A 14,649-nucleotide genomic window follows, 5' to 3' on the forward strand; every position below is an offset into this window, starting at 1 on the left:
AGTATATAACTGCAGCCGCCTGGAGGGATTGTCTCTGGGACAGGTTATCATTGACCAGGGGTAACATATCTTCTGTAAAGCGCTTTGAGACCTATTGCTGGTATAAGCGCTATATAAAAGTGAAATATTATTATTACTATTTTATTTTATTTATTTATTTTTTTTTGGGTAATAATAATTAACATTAGGGGCAATATAACGTCATCATCAAATGATGGCATGTTTTTTATTAAGCGAGAGGAATTTGTGCTTTGTTGCTGAAAATTGAAAAAATTATGACAGGTTATGAAACCTTAAAATTTAGCAAAAATTAAACAGTTTAGAAACTAGGAATTCCCCCCCCACAAACTAGGGTCTGGTTTATTCTTGAGTTAAAAGTGGGGTTCTATGAAATATTAAGCCTCACATTATGATATAGCTTTGAATAACACTGAATTTAATTGAACCCTTTGCATTTTTATAATCAACAGGGCATCCTATGCATCACTTTGGGAACAATTTAAAAATAATGTGATTCTAGAAAAAAAATCATAACGACAAAAGACTTACAATAATTATATGGAAGGTATTTAAAAAAGGACTATATATTAAGTCAGAGTGCTAAAATATTGATTTCAAAAGCTCAGATATACCTAACTTTAAATTGTTAAATTGGGACAAACAAGAAAGAAAGTTCTCAAATGCCAGTCAGGATGCTCAATATGGATTCCCAGAGCTCAAAAATATGCTTTTCTCTAAAAATTAAAATGTTAGTCTATGGAACTTAGAGCCTCTAAATATTAAAATGATTTTGAAATGTTTTGTAATAACTTCATTCAAATTAGGAATTGATTATATCATTGTTGCTTAATTCAGAAAGACATCCTCTATCTGATGCATTATTGTGGAAAAACTTAGAACCTCATTATTTTTGCCCAAAAAGTTAAAAAATATTTATAAGGTTTTAGCCTTAAAAAATTGTTAAATTTGGACATACAGAAATAGAAAGTTCTCAAATGCCAGTCAGGATGATCATTATGGATTCCTAGAGCTCAGAAATATGCTTTTCTTCTGAAATGTGTTAGTTTATGGAACTTAAAGCCTCTAAATATTTAAATGATTTTTAAAATGTTTTATTACATCTCTTTCAAATTAGGAATTGATTATATCATTGATGCCTAATTTAGAAGGACACCCTCTATATGATGCATAATTGTGGAAAAACCTAAAAGGTCAATAGTTTTGGCAAAAATTAAAACAAAATTATAATGTTTTAGCCTTACAAAATTGTTAAATTTGAACAAACAGATATAGAAAGTTCTCAAATGCCAGTCAGGATGCTCATTATGGATTCCTAGAGCTCAGAAATATGCTTTTCTTCTGAAATGTGTTAGTCTATGGAACTTAAAGCATGATTTTTAAAATGTTTTGTTATAACTTCTTTTAAATTAGGAATTGATTATATCATTGTTGCTTAATTTAGAAGGACACCCTCTATATTATGTATCATTGTGGTAAAACTTAAAATGGTCATGATTTTTGGCAAAAAATTAAACAAAATTTTAAGGTTTTAGCCCTACAAAATTGTTAAAATTTGGACAAAAAAAAGGTTCTCAAATGCCAGTCAGAATGCTCATTATAGATTCCCATAGCTCAGAAATATCCTTCTCTCTGAAGTTAAAATGTGTTAGTCTATGTATTTTTATGCTTATTGAAATGATTTTCAAAATGTTTTATTATAACTTCTTTCAAATTAGGAATTGGTGATATCATTGTTGCTTAATTCAGAAGGACACCTTCTATCTAATGTATAATTGTTGGTAAACTTAAAAAGGTCATGATTTTTGGCAAAAAATTGTAAGGTTTTAGCACTACAAAATTGTTAAATTTGGACAAACAAAAGTAGAAAGTTCTCAAATGCCAGTCAGGATGCTCACTATAGATTCCCAGAGCTCAGAAATATGCTTCTCTCTGAAGTTCAAATGTGTTAGTCTATGGATTTTTATGCTTATTGAAATGATTTTCAAAATGTTTAATCATAACTTCTTTCACATTGGGAATGTATGATATCACTGTTGCTTAATTCAAAAGGACACCCTCTATCTAATGCATATGTGTAGAAAGAACTTAAAAGGTCATGATTTTGGCCAAAAAAAATTAAACTCATAAGGTTTATAGCCATACAAATTCATTAAATTTGGACCAAAAAAAAGTTCTCAAATGCCAGTCAGGATGCTCATTATAGATTCACAGAGCTCAGAAATATGCTTCTCTCTGAAGTTAAAATGTGTTAGTCTATGGATTTTTATGCTTATTGAAATGATTTTTAAAATGTTTCATTATAACTTCTTTCACATTGGGAATGTATGATATTATTGTTGCTTAATTTAGAAGGACATCCTCTATCTAATGCATATGTGTGGAAAGAACTAAAAAGGTCATGATTTTGGCCAAAAAAAAAAAACTCATAAGGTTTATAGCCATACAAAACTGTTAAATTTTGGACAAAAAAGAAAGTTCTCAAATGCCAGTCAGGATGCTCATTATGGATTCCCAGAGCTCAGAAATATGCTTCTTTTTGAAGTTAAAATGTGTTTAGTATATGGATTTTTATGCTTATTGAAATGATTTTCAAAATGTTTCATTATAACTTCTTTCACATTGGGAATGTATTATATCATTGTTGCTTTATACAGAAGGACACCCTCCATCCTATGCATTATTGTGGAAAAACTTAAAGGTCATGATTTTGGCCACAAAAAAAAAAAATTGTAAGGTTTACAAGGCCCTACAAAACTGTTAAATTTTGGACAAAAAAAAAAGTTCTCAAATGCCAGTCAGGATGCTCATTATGGATTCCCAGAGCTCAAAAATATGCTATTCTCTGAAGTTAAAAGTGGTAGTGTATGGATTTTTATGCTTATTAAAATGATTTTCAAAATGTTTCTAAAATTCCTTTCACATTGGGAATGTTTTATATCATATTGCTCCCTTCAGAAGGACACCTTCCATCTAATGCATCACCGTGGAAAGAATTAAACTGTTCATGATATCTAAATTGGGGCCAAAAACTCAACAAGTTCTCAAATGCCACTCAGGATGCCCATTACGGAACCAGAGCTTGGAAACATACTTTTCTCTGAAGTTAAAAGTGGTAGTGTATGGAATTTTATGCTTCTTAAATGATTTTCAAAATGTTTCATAATTACTTCTTGGGAGTGTATTGTATCATTGTTGCTTTATACAGAAGGACACCCTCCATCCTATGCATTATTGTGGAAAAACTTAAAGGTCATGATTGCGGCCGCAAAAAAAAAAAAAATTGTAAGGCTTACAAGGCCTTACAAAACTGTTAAATTTTGGACAAAAAAAAAAGTTCTCAAATGCCATCAGGATGCTCATTATGGATTCCCAGAGCTCAAAAATATGCTATTCAGTTAAAAGTGGTAAGTGTATGGATTTTTATGCTTATTAAAATGATTTTCAAAATGTTTCTAAAAATTCCTTTTTTCACATTGGGAATGTTTTATATCATATTGCTTCCTTCAGAAGGACACCTTCCATCTAATGCATCACCGTGGAAAGAATTAAACTGTTCATGATATCTAAATTGGGGCCAAACACTCAACAAGTTCTCCAATGCCACTCAGGATGCCCATTACGGAACCAGAGCTTGGAAACATACTTTCTCTGAAGTTAAAAGTGGTAGTGTATGGATTTTTATGCTTATCAAAATGATTTTCAAAATGTTTCATAATTACTTCTTTCACATTGGGAATGTATTATATCATTGTTGCTTACTTTAGGAGGGACAGCCTTTGTCACTTACGCATCATTGTGGAAAGAATGAAAATAGTCATGATATTTTTGGTGGAAAATTTAAAAATTCATAAGGCGATATGAATAGTCTTACTAAATCAATTAACTTGAACAAACAAAATGTTCTCAAATGCCAGTCAGGATGCTCTTTACCGATTCCCCGAGCTTGGAAACATACTTTTCTCTGAAGGTTAAAAGTGGTAATGTTTGGATTTTTATGCTTATTAAAATGATTTTCAAATGTTTTTCATAACTTCTGTTACATTGGGAATGAATTATATCATTGGTGCTGAATTTAGGAGGACACCCTAAATCATATGCATATATTTGTGGAACAACTTAAAAGGTCATAATTTTGGTAAAAAGTAAAACAAAAATCATTAAGCTTTAGCATTACAAAACATTAAATTGGGACAAATATAAAGTAAAAAGTGTTAGTCTATGGAACTTAAAGCCTCTAAATATTTAAAAGGATTTTAAACATGTTTGATTATAACTTCTTTCAAATTTGGAATTGATTGTATCCATTGTTGCCTAACACAGAAGGAAACCCTCCACTTTATGCGTAATTGTGGAAAAAAAATTAAATGGTTATGACTTTGGCCAAAAATGAAAAAAATCATAAGGTTTTAGCCTTACAAAATCATTAAATTTGGACCAAAACGAAAGTTTTCAAATGCAGAAACATGTATTGAGTTAAAATGAAAGGATAAAATGAGTGTGGCCAAAAACAAATTGAATCACAAGGCTATTGCCCATTACATAATAAATAATTGGGATCAAATCATATTAGAAACAGGTCATTATTTTGGCAAATAATAAAAAATCATCATAAGGCAAACAAAATAAGGTATTTATAAGCATGTACAATATCATTATAGTTTAAACAAAATATGAAAGTTCTAAAATAGATTCACAGAGCCCAGAAATGATCTTTTCTCTGAAAGTTAACCTTCTAAACATTAAAGTGATTTTCCCCCAAAAATGTCTATAACTTCTTTCAAGGTAGGAACAGATCATATTCATCTAATATAATTCAGAATGACAACTTCCAATCTAGGTATAATATTAGAAAGAATTAAAAATAGGTCACGATTGTAGCCACAGAAAGAAAAATGGAGTTAAAGGTGGTAGTCTTTAGAAGTTTTACCCTCTAAACATTAAAGTGATTTTACAAAAAAATGGCTATAACTTCTATCAATGTGGGAACAGATCATATTACTTAATTCAGAAGTAATAATAACTCAGAAGTACTAAGTACTCAGACGTAATAAGTCAGAAGTAATAATTCAGAAGTAATAATAACTTAAATCAGAATGACAACTTCCAATCTAGGTATAATATTAGAAAGAATTAAAAAGAGGTCAGAATTTTAGCCACAGAAAAAATGGAGTTTTAACCCTCTTAACATGCCACTTTTAGCTTCAGAGAAAAGCATAAAATTCTTGGTGCTGAGAATCTAAATTGAATGATTTTGTGTTATATGAAATCATTTTGATAATTAGGGACTACCACTAAAATAAATGCAAACCAGGGCTCTAGGAATCCATAAAAAGCATCCAGACCTGATAATTGAGAATAAAAGACATTCTATGCATAATTTTGGAAAGAATTATTTTTGCTAAAGAATTAAAAAAAAAGTCATAGGCTATATATGGCCCTACAAAACTTTCAATTTGGCAGAAGTTTTCAAATGCCATTATTGCTTTTTGCTGAAGGACACCCTCCATCCTATGCGTAATTTTGGAAAGGCCTTAAAAGGTCATGATTGTTTTCAAATATTATCAAAAATCATTCAATCATTCAATTTGGACAGAAGTCAGGATACTCATAATGGCATCTCAAAGCTCAGAAATGTGCATAAAATGATTTTCAAACTTTGTCATAACAATTTCTTTCAAATTTGGATTGTATTATATGATTGTTGCTTAATTCAGAAAGACACACACCATCCTATGCATCATTGTGGAAATACTTAAAAAGGTCATGGTTTAGCTAAAGAAAATCATAACTTAGTTAATTTAAATTTAATTTTACAAACTTATTTAATTTGGACCAAATAACAATTTCTCAAATGCCTTTCAGGATGCTCATTATGGATTCTCAGAGCTAGGCCTCTTATAGTATTAAAATAATTTTATGGTTTTAGAGTAACAAAACTGTTAAAGTTGGACAAACAAAAATAGAAAGTTCTGATGTTAAAGTGTTAGTCTATGGAACCAAAAGCCTCTAAATATTAAAATGATTTTTTAAAATGTTATATTATAACTTCTTTCAAATTAGGAATTGATATAATTGTTGCTACATTCAGAAGGATACCCTCAACTTAAAAGTTCATTTTTTTGGGCCAAAAAATAAAACAAAATTATAAGGTTTCAGCCTACAAAACTGTTAAATATGGACCAAAAAAAGATAGAAAGTTTTCAAATGCCAGTCAGGATGTTCATTATGGATTCCAAGTTAAATAGTTAGTCTATGATTTTTAAAATGTTTTGTTATAACTTCTTTCAAATTAGGAATTTATTATATCATTGTTGCTTGTGGAAAAAACAGGAAGGCATGATTTGCCACAAAAAATCATTAGGTTTCAGCCATGCAAAAATCATTAAATTGGGACAAACAACAAAGGTTCTCAAATGCCATTCAGGATGCTCATTATAAATTCCCAGAGCTCAGAAATATGCTTTATACTGAAACTAATAGTTGAAGTCTATGGACTGTTAAACCTCTAAATATTAAAATAATTATCAGAATGTTTCATTTCACTTCCTTTCAAATTGAGAATGTAGCATATTATTTGAACTTAATGCAGTAGGACAACTTCCATCCTAACCATAATTTTGGAAAGAATTAAAAAAAGTCTGTGATTTTAACCAAAAGCTAAAACAAAAAAATCATCAGTCAATAATATTAATAATAATAAGTAATATTTTAAGCGCATAATCAGCAACACTGCTCAAAGCGCTTTGCAAATGTAAAACCTAAAAACAAATAGTAACAATAACCTAAATATTAAATATATAGAACCAATAAGGCATAAAATGTAAAAGCCCAACAATATAAAAAAACACTCGTACTAAACGATAATAAAAAAAATACAACCTGAACGCATACAGTCCAAAACAATTTCAGAAGTATGTAAATAGTAAAATAATTTTAAAAACTTAACAAAATGCACAAAAGATTAAATCATAGTCTATGTTTATAAATATAAATAAGTATGAGAAACAATAGTACAGTAAGACAATTATTGTAAAAGCCTAAAACAGATAGTAATAAACACCCAATGCTAAACGATAATAAATAGAACCCTAAATTCGGTCGGAAAAAAAAAACACCTTTCCATAGACTGCCACTTATCCATAATGAGCATCCTGACTGGCATTGAGAACTTTTTTTGTCTGAATTTATTGAGTTTGTATGGCCAAAGCCTTACTTTGGGGAGGGGAGGGGGGGGGTAAAAATCATGACCCTTTTAGTTCTTTCCACACATATGCATTGGATGGAGGGTGTCCTTCTTATTAAGCAACAATGATATAATTCATTCTCAGTTTGAGAGAATTTATAATGAAACATTTTGAGAATCATTTTAATATGCTAAAAATTCCATATGCTACCACTTATAACTTCAGAGAGAAGCATATCTGGGCTCTGGGAATCCATAATAAGATCCTGACTGGCACTGAGAACTTTTTTTGTCTGAATTTATTGAGTTTGTATGGCCAAAGCCTTACATTGGGGAGGGGGGAGGTAAAAATCATGACCCTTTTAGTTCTTTCCACACATATGCATTGGATGGAGGGTGTCCTTCTGATTAAGCAACAATGATATTATTCATTCTCAATTTGAGAGAATTTATAATGAAACATTTTGAGAATCATTTTAATATGCTAAAAATTCCATAAACTACCACTTTTAACTTCAGAGAGAAGCATATCTGGGCTCTGGGAATCCATAATGAGCATCCTGACTGGCATTTGAGAACTTTTTTTTGTCTGAATTTAATGATTTTGTGTGGCCAAAGCCTTACTTTGGGGAGGTAAAAATCATGACCCTTTTAGTTCTTTCCACACATATGCATTGGATGGAGGGTGTCCTTCTGATTAAGCAACAATGATATTATTCATTCTCAATTTGAGAGAATTTATAATGAAACATTTTGAGAATCATTTTAATATGCTAAAAATTCCATAAACTACCACTTTTAACTTCAGAGAGAAGCATATCTGGGCTCTGGGAATAAATAATGAGCATCCTGACTGGCATTTGAGAACTTTTTTTTGTCTGAATTTAATGATTTTGTATGGCCAAAGCCTTACTTTGGGGAGGGGGGAGGTAAAAATCATGACCCTTTTAGTTCTTTCCACACATATGCATTGGATGGAGGGTGTCCTTCTTATTAAGCAACAATGATATTATTCATTCTAAACTTGAGAGAATTTATAATGAAACATTTTGAGAATCATTTTAATAGGCTAAAAATTCCATAAACTTCCACTTTTAACTTCAGAGAGATGCATATCTGGGCTCTGGGAATCCATAATGAGCATCCTGACTGGTATTTGAGAACTTTTTTTTTGTTTCCAAAATTTAATGATTTTGTATGGCTTATATAGCCTTATGAGTTTTTTGGGGGGGCCAAAATCATGACCTTTATAGTTCTTACCATGCATATGCATTAGATAGAGGGTGTCCTTCTTATAAAGCAACAGTGATATTATTCATTCTCAATTTGAGAGAATTTATAATGAAACATTTTGAGAATCATTTTAATAGGCTAAAAATTTCATAGACTTCCACTTTAACTTCAGAGAGAAGCATATCTGGGCTCTGGGAATCCATAATGAGCATCCTGACTGGCATTTGAGAACTTTTTTTTTTTGTTTCCAAAATTTAATGATTTTGTATGGCTATAGCCTTATGAGTTTGTTTTTTTTGGCCAAAATCATGACCTTTATAGTTCTTACCATGCATATGCATTAGATAGAGGGTGTCCTTCTTATAAAGCAACAGTGATATTATTCATTCTCAATTTGAGAGGATTTATAATGAAAAATTTTGAGAATCATTTTAATAGGCTAAAAATTTCATAAACTACCACTTTTAACTTCAGAGAGAAGCATATCTGGTCTCTTGGTATCCATAATGAGCATCCCGACTGGCATTTGAGAACTTTTTTTTTTTGGTCAAAATTTTTGGGATTTTGTATGGCTTACAGCCTTATCAATTCTCTTTTCTTTTTTTTGGCCAATTTTTTTAAATTTTTTCTACACTGTATAGAGGGTGGCCTTCTTATTAAGCAATAATGAGATTATTCGTTCTCAATTTAAAGAAAGTACAAAGACACATTTAAAAATCATTTTATTAGTGTTCCATAGACTGACACTTACCTTCATTGAAGAGTATACCCGAGCTCTTGGAATCCATAATGAGCATCCTGACTGGCATTTGAGAACATTTTTTTTTCTTTCAAAATTTAATGATTTTGTCTGGCCAAAGCATCAAGATTTTATTTCTCATTTTTGGCCAAAATCAGAACACTCACAATTTGAAATAAAGCACAAGGAAACATTTTGAAAATCGTTTTATTATGTGAAACACTTACAATCCCAAACCCTGCCACTTCATTGAAGAGTTTACCTGAGCCCTTGGAATCCATAATGAGCATCCTGATTGGCATCTTAGAATTTGCTTTGTCCAAATTAATTGATAATGTATTTCTTCACCCCACATCCCCCCCCCCCCCCAGGCCCCCAATTTGAAAAATAAGAATAATTTTTTAAAAACAGTTGACACATCATACTGTAGCTCTAGGAATCAATAATCAAATATATAAATGAAAACATCATAAGGCTCAGATATAGTCCTGTTTAATTCCAACCAATCAGTTTTGATTAATCTAATCTAATCAATGGTCTAATCAATCTCTCCTACAGTGAATATATTAGTGATTCTTATTTTGATATTTTTATAATTTTCTTGACATACAAACTAGTAGGCCGGGTTGTCAGATGGACAACCAGTCAAAATCCGTAAAAAATTTGCCCCTAGCTTACATCGTAGCATGAAACATCAACAGAGTGGTACTAGCATTCAAATCTTGTTCAGATTACATATTAAATATTTGCATATTTGCATATATAATAAAATATATATATATATATATAAATATGTGTTTTAGACTCTTCCATTCAACGTGAGACTTGCATCATCTATCTCCTCACGAATCAACCCGTTCTGCTTGTCCTCTCTCTATCCTCTTTCAGGAAGATACACGTCGCTCTCTGATGTCTGGAGTTATGGAGTACTCCTCTGGGAGATATTCTCCAGAGGTAGCACTCTGTACCCCGGCATGAATAACAACGAGGCCAGAGAGAAAATAGAGGGCGGTAAGTACTGAAAAACAATGAGAGAGGAATATGAAGTCACCTTAACCTTACCCTCCCCCTTTAAGGAAAATAAGAATATTGGCCAGATGAACTGGAAAATAATAGTACTCACTGTATACAATTAAAATTAAAATTAAAAGATGATATATAATAGATAACAAAAGTTACACCAGGTGGTCCTCAGTTGGTTACTATAGTTACACAAGAAAGCCACAGTAGGTATAATAGAGGGTTTCCAAAGCTGTACCAGACAGTTAATGAATTATTCTTTGGGGGAGTGGAGGGGGGGTTAATTTTTGTAAAGCTGTAACTGCTTCCATATTTTCGTCCTCAAGAAAAATGCCACCTTAATTTACATTAGATACACTAACTACTGCTAGTTACATATATATATGAATGATACAAATGATGTAGAAAAAAGTCTGACATTCTTGGAAATATGCCTAAAATGTCTCGTTATTGACCACTACCATAGCGACCGTTAGATGCCTGTGCCAGTTTGTCGTTGTCATGGTTATAAGCCTATCTTCTCCTCAATTTCAGGCTATCGGATGAACCAGCCTCCGGAATGTCCAGATGCCGTCTGGGAATGGATCCAGGCCTGCTGGAGGAAAGAACCAGAGGACAGACCAAACTTTTCAGAAATCAAGACAGCGATGAAGAAGATACATAAAATATTTAAATAGAATGTAATCTCTTTGTAAAAAATACAATTATTTCAACATCCAATAGTGTGAGATTCAGTCTGATACAACTCAAGGGTACAGAGGTGAAAAGCCACCATCTTTACAAATCTATTGCCAATGTTTGCTCAGGAAACATCCCAGAAATATGGCCGCCAATAACGTGAATCCTAAAGAATGTGATAGAGAATGTTTCATGTTAGCCGGTGTTTCCTGGTGAAGAAGAGAATGGATTATATGGGTTGCATGGTTCCCCTATCAAACACTGGATTCTTGGAACGATTGGAATCGATAACAGATTCAAAATGGATTATACATGGCATTTACCTACGTTAAGTTTGTTCAGGACAGTACTCATCCAATCATCGTAGAATTGCAGTCTTGTTAAGAAATGATCTATTTACAAATATTTGTCACCCTGTAGAGTTAATTGTCATTTATACAGTTTGAAACAGTTTTGATTAAGTAAGTGTACCTAAGTAAGTGTACCTAAATTCCAACTGATATACATTAATGGTAATTCTCGTTAACTATTTTGTCGTGGGATGACACCAGGTCTTTTATTTAAAGGTGAGATGTTGTTCGTTGTCACATTGTGACGGCCATTAGCATATTTACCACAGTTACTCTGATATAGTTGATGGCAAAGTAAATTTGATCAGTGAAACAACATATATCTTTGTGTTCCAACTCTTTTTTATCTGTATCAGGAAATTTCAAATACTTCTTATAAATTAATTGGCAACAAAAAAGTTTGATCAATAACATCAAGGGAAATATATCCAATGAGTTTTTAGCCATGTTGGAGACACAAGCTGCTTCTTTGGTATTTGCTTTTGCAGTATTTGCTTTGCAAGAAAAGTTTGTATCACACTATTGGACCGTTTGCAGGCAAAAAGCTGGATTATTGATTTGAAACTATTGAAAAAATTTGAAGAAAGAAAGATGAAAATGAGGTTCATATGCAAAAGTTAATATTGATTGTCCCAATGTGCACAAAACATATTGATTGTTCAACATATTGAAATTCATACAGGCAGAGCTTGTTAGTGGATCAATAACATGAATTCAATTCTCATAATGAATAATACAGTTGTAATATTGTCTTGCAACGTAACAACAATAGATAATAGAAAATAGAAAACACATACTGCTAAATGGTTACTCATTACAATGGGGTCTATTAAATAGCTCATTGCTGGATAATTACACGTACTGCTAAATGGTCACTAATTTCAATGGGTCTATGACATAACTCATTGCTGGATCATTACATGTACTGCTAAATGGTCACTAATTACAATGAGTTCGTAAAACTAGGTCATTGATTTGTATTAAATCCAAAAAAGTTTTGGATCGAGTGCTCATTAAGATGGCTATTTTTTTTCAGCATTTGGAAAAGAAATGCATTTTCTTTATATTTATTTAAGGTTAATGGGCGTTTCATGTTCTCCCCAAAATTAAAAATCAATATGTCACACATGATAACTTTTTCATATCTGATATCTCATCATAATTTTGCAATATTTATATGTATCCCAGAATTGCTTGGAGGACTTTTGTCTCCTTTTCTGCCATTGTAGATATTTTTTTTATTTACACAGGAATAGTTTGTATTACATTTGACAGACCAACATTCATACAGTTTTTTTCTTCTTTTGTGTTACAAAGTTAGTATTTTTTACCTCTTAGACTACATTACACATTTTGTGTTTTACTTTCTGTTCTTCAATGGTAACAAATTTGTTGTATCAGAAAAAGAGTTCCTTGTATTTTCACTTCCTTCTAAGTGTGTTTCAAAAAAACTTGATAAAAACTGCGCACGAAACAAAAATGTATATATGCCATAAGAAGACATGAAGTTTCATTCTTAACAAGAATTAACACAAGCAGAACTGGAGGAAATGTATAAAAATGAGTTCTAAGGCCATGTATAATTTTGAACAATATTGCAACAGGTTAGCTACATATTTGTATCAATGATTTCTGTATTGGGGTGGGGGGGGGGGTGTTTACTTCGTAAACAAACCAATTCATTTTACCCTAACAACAGGAAAGGAATAAATTGCTTTCAACCAAAAACAACAACTTTCTTGGAGCAATTACAGAAGCTTTATGCGTTTAATTGTAAATTTAATCAAGCCGACAGTGGTTAAAGTGGTTAACAAATCCATTAATCTTCAATATTTAACACTCAGATACTTTTCATATTTTAAGCACAGAAATCACATGGATCATGTTTGAAATTGTTCCACTTGGAATACATTATTTGAGGTTAAAGTTGTCTAAGTGAAATTAATGGCCTTCAGTTGCATGGGATTTTAGTATCTTGACAGGGCCTAAAAAAAAAAAAAAACTTTTCCTCAAAATGCTCCTTTAAACATCTGGATATGAGCAAGATGCAATATGATGTATGTTATGTTCAAGATCTCAAACAATAGCAAGATTTTTGGGGTTTTTTTTGTACATTTTTGTCATTTTTATGTTTTAAACAGTGTTCTGTTTTTTTCTGGAAGAGGGAAATCTTAACTTCCAGATATATATTATTTTGCAATCCCATGTTATTATTATCAAAAGTAAACTTTTTAATAATTATTTTTCTACAAAAATGTGTGAAATAGTTCTTTTTTCTTGAGGAAGAAATCACAGAGATGGGCTTTTAACTATTTACTTCCAAGTTTATCCAATCATGCAACATATTTAGAATATTTCCCTCTTAATCTGTTTATGTAGATAACAAAGGTTACTAGATGAGTGAATAGTGAGTGGGGGTGGGGAGGTGGTAGACGAGGATTGATGGGTGAAAATAGGAACATTCGGTGCCAGGGACCGAAATTTGTAATATTTCATACAATGCATTATATCGTTTTGTAATATTTGATTTCAACATTATTAAAGGAAAATAAACTTGAGAAATATAAGATCATACATTCCTTTGTTATCATTTACTTACAGTTACATCTTTTATTTATTGTTTTGAGAAGAGAAAGATTATTCACAATAAATGGTTCTAAAAGTTTTGTGCAACAGAAAAATTATTTGAGGAATGAAGCAAAGAGCATTAGTGACTATTATTTAATTTCTAGCAGATTTGGTGGTTAAGCAGATGTTCTAGAAGGTTGTTATAAATTCATTTATTTCTGTACACAAATCTTGCTTATATTTCATTGCATATTTTCTAATTCCTACCACATCATGTTTGGCCACTATTAGCTTGTAAATAGTTTACCAAGTATTGACAACTTCCATTACAATTTGTAAATTAACCTCACAGTTTAGCAAGACTCTAAAAGTTTAGCAGCAAGAAGTTTTAGCTATTTTGCGGTAAAGTATATATTTTATCTTACAGATTCTCAAGGTTATGTACCTTACAATTAATCCCATGAAAAGTGATATTATAAACATTGCTTCAAATTATAATTTTTATAATTCTCTGGGTCTTTGTTTAGGGTCCAAATTCCTGGTAGGTCTAGAACAGTTCAAAAGTGTTCATATATTTAATAATTTCCACAAATTCTCATGTTCCACATAGCAAAATATTTGAAGCTTTGGGCAGTTTCCTTCATGCCTATTTTTTGGTTTTACTTAAGACTTCCAGTGGGATGGCTAATTAGTTTCTACCAAATAGAGCAACTTGTATCTTCATACTGAATCCTAATTCTCAGTCTTCTCTTGAAAACAAAGACTGTGGATTCAGTCTAGGCCTACAAACCTTGACATGCCTTATATACACCCCCCCCATGAGACTACCATACACCCCCCAATAAGAGTACCATACA

The 14,649-nt window shown here is 31.5% G+C and overlaps 1 pseudogene; it reads left to right on the forward strand.

Annotated features, from left to right (window-relative positions):
- The window catches only part of LOC139967118 (tyrosine-protein kinase Fer-like), a 29,573-nt pseudogene extending 18,029 nt beyond the window's left edge, over positions 1-11,544 (forward strand).
- The last annotated feature ends 3,105 nt before the right edge of the window (positions 11,545-14,649 follow it).

The sequence above is a fragment of the Apostichopus japonicus genome, chromosome 4, assembly GCF_037975245.1.
Source record: "Apostichopus japonicus isolate 1M-3 chromosome 4, ASM3797524v1, whole genome shotgun sequence".
In the NCBI taxonomy this organism is placed as follows: Eukaryota; Metazoa; Echinodermata; class Holothuroidea; order Aspidochirotida; family Stichopodidae; genus Apostichopus; species Apostichopus japonicus.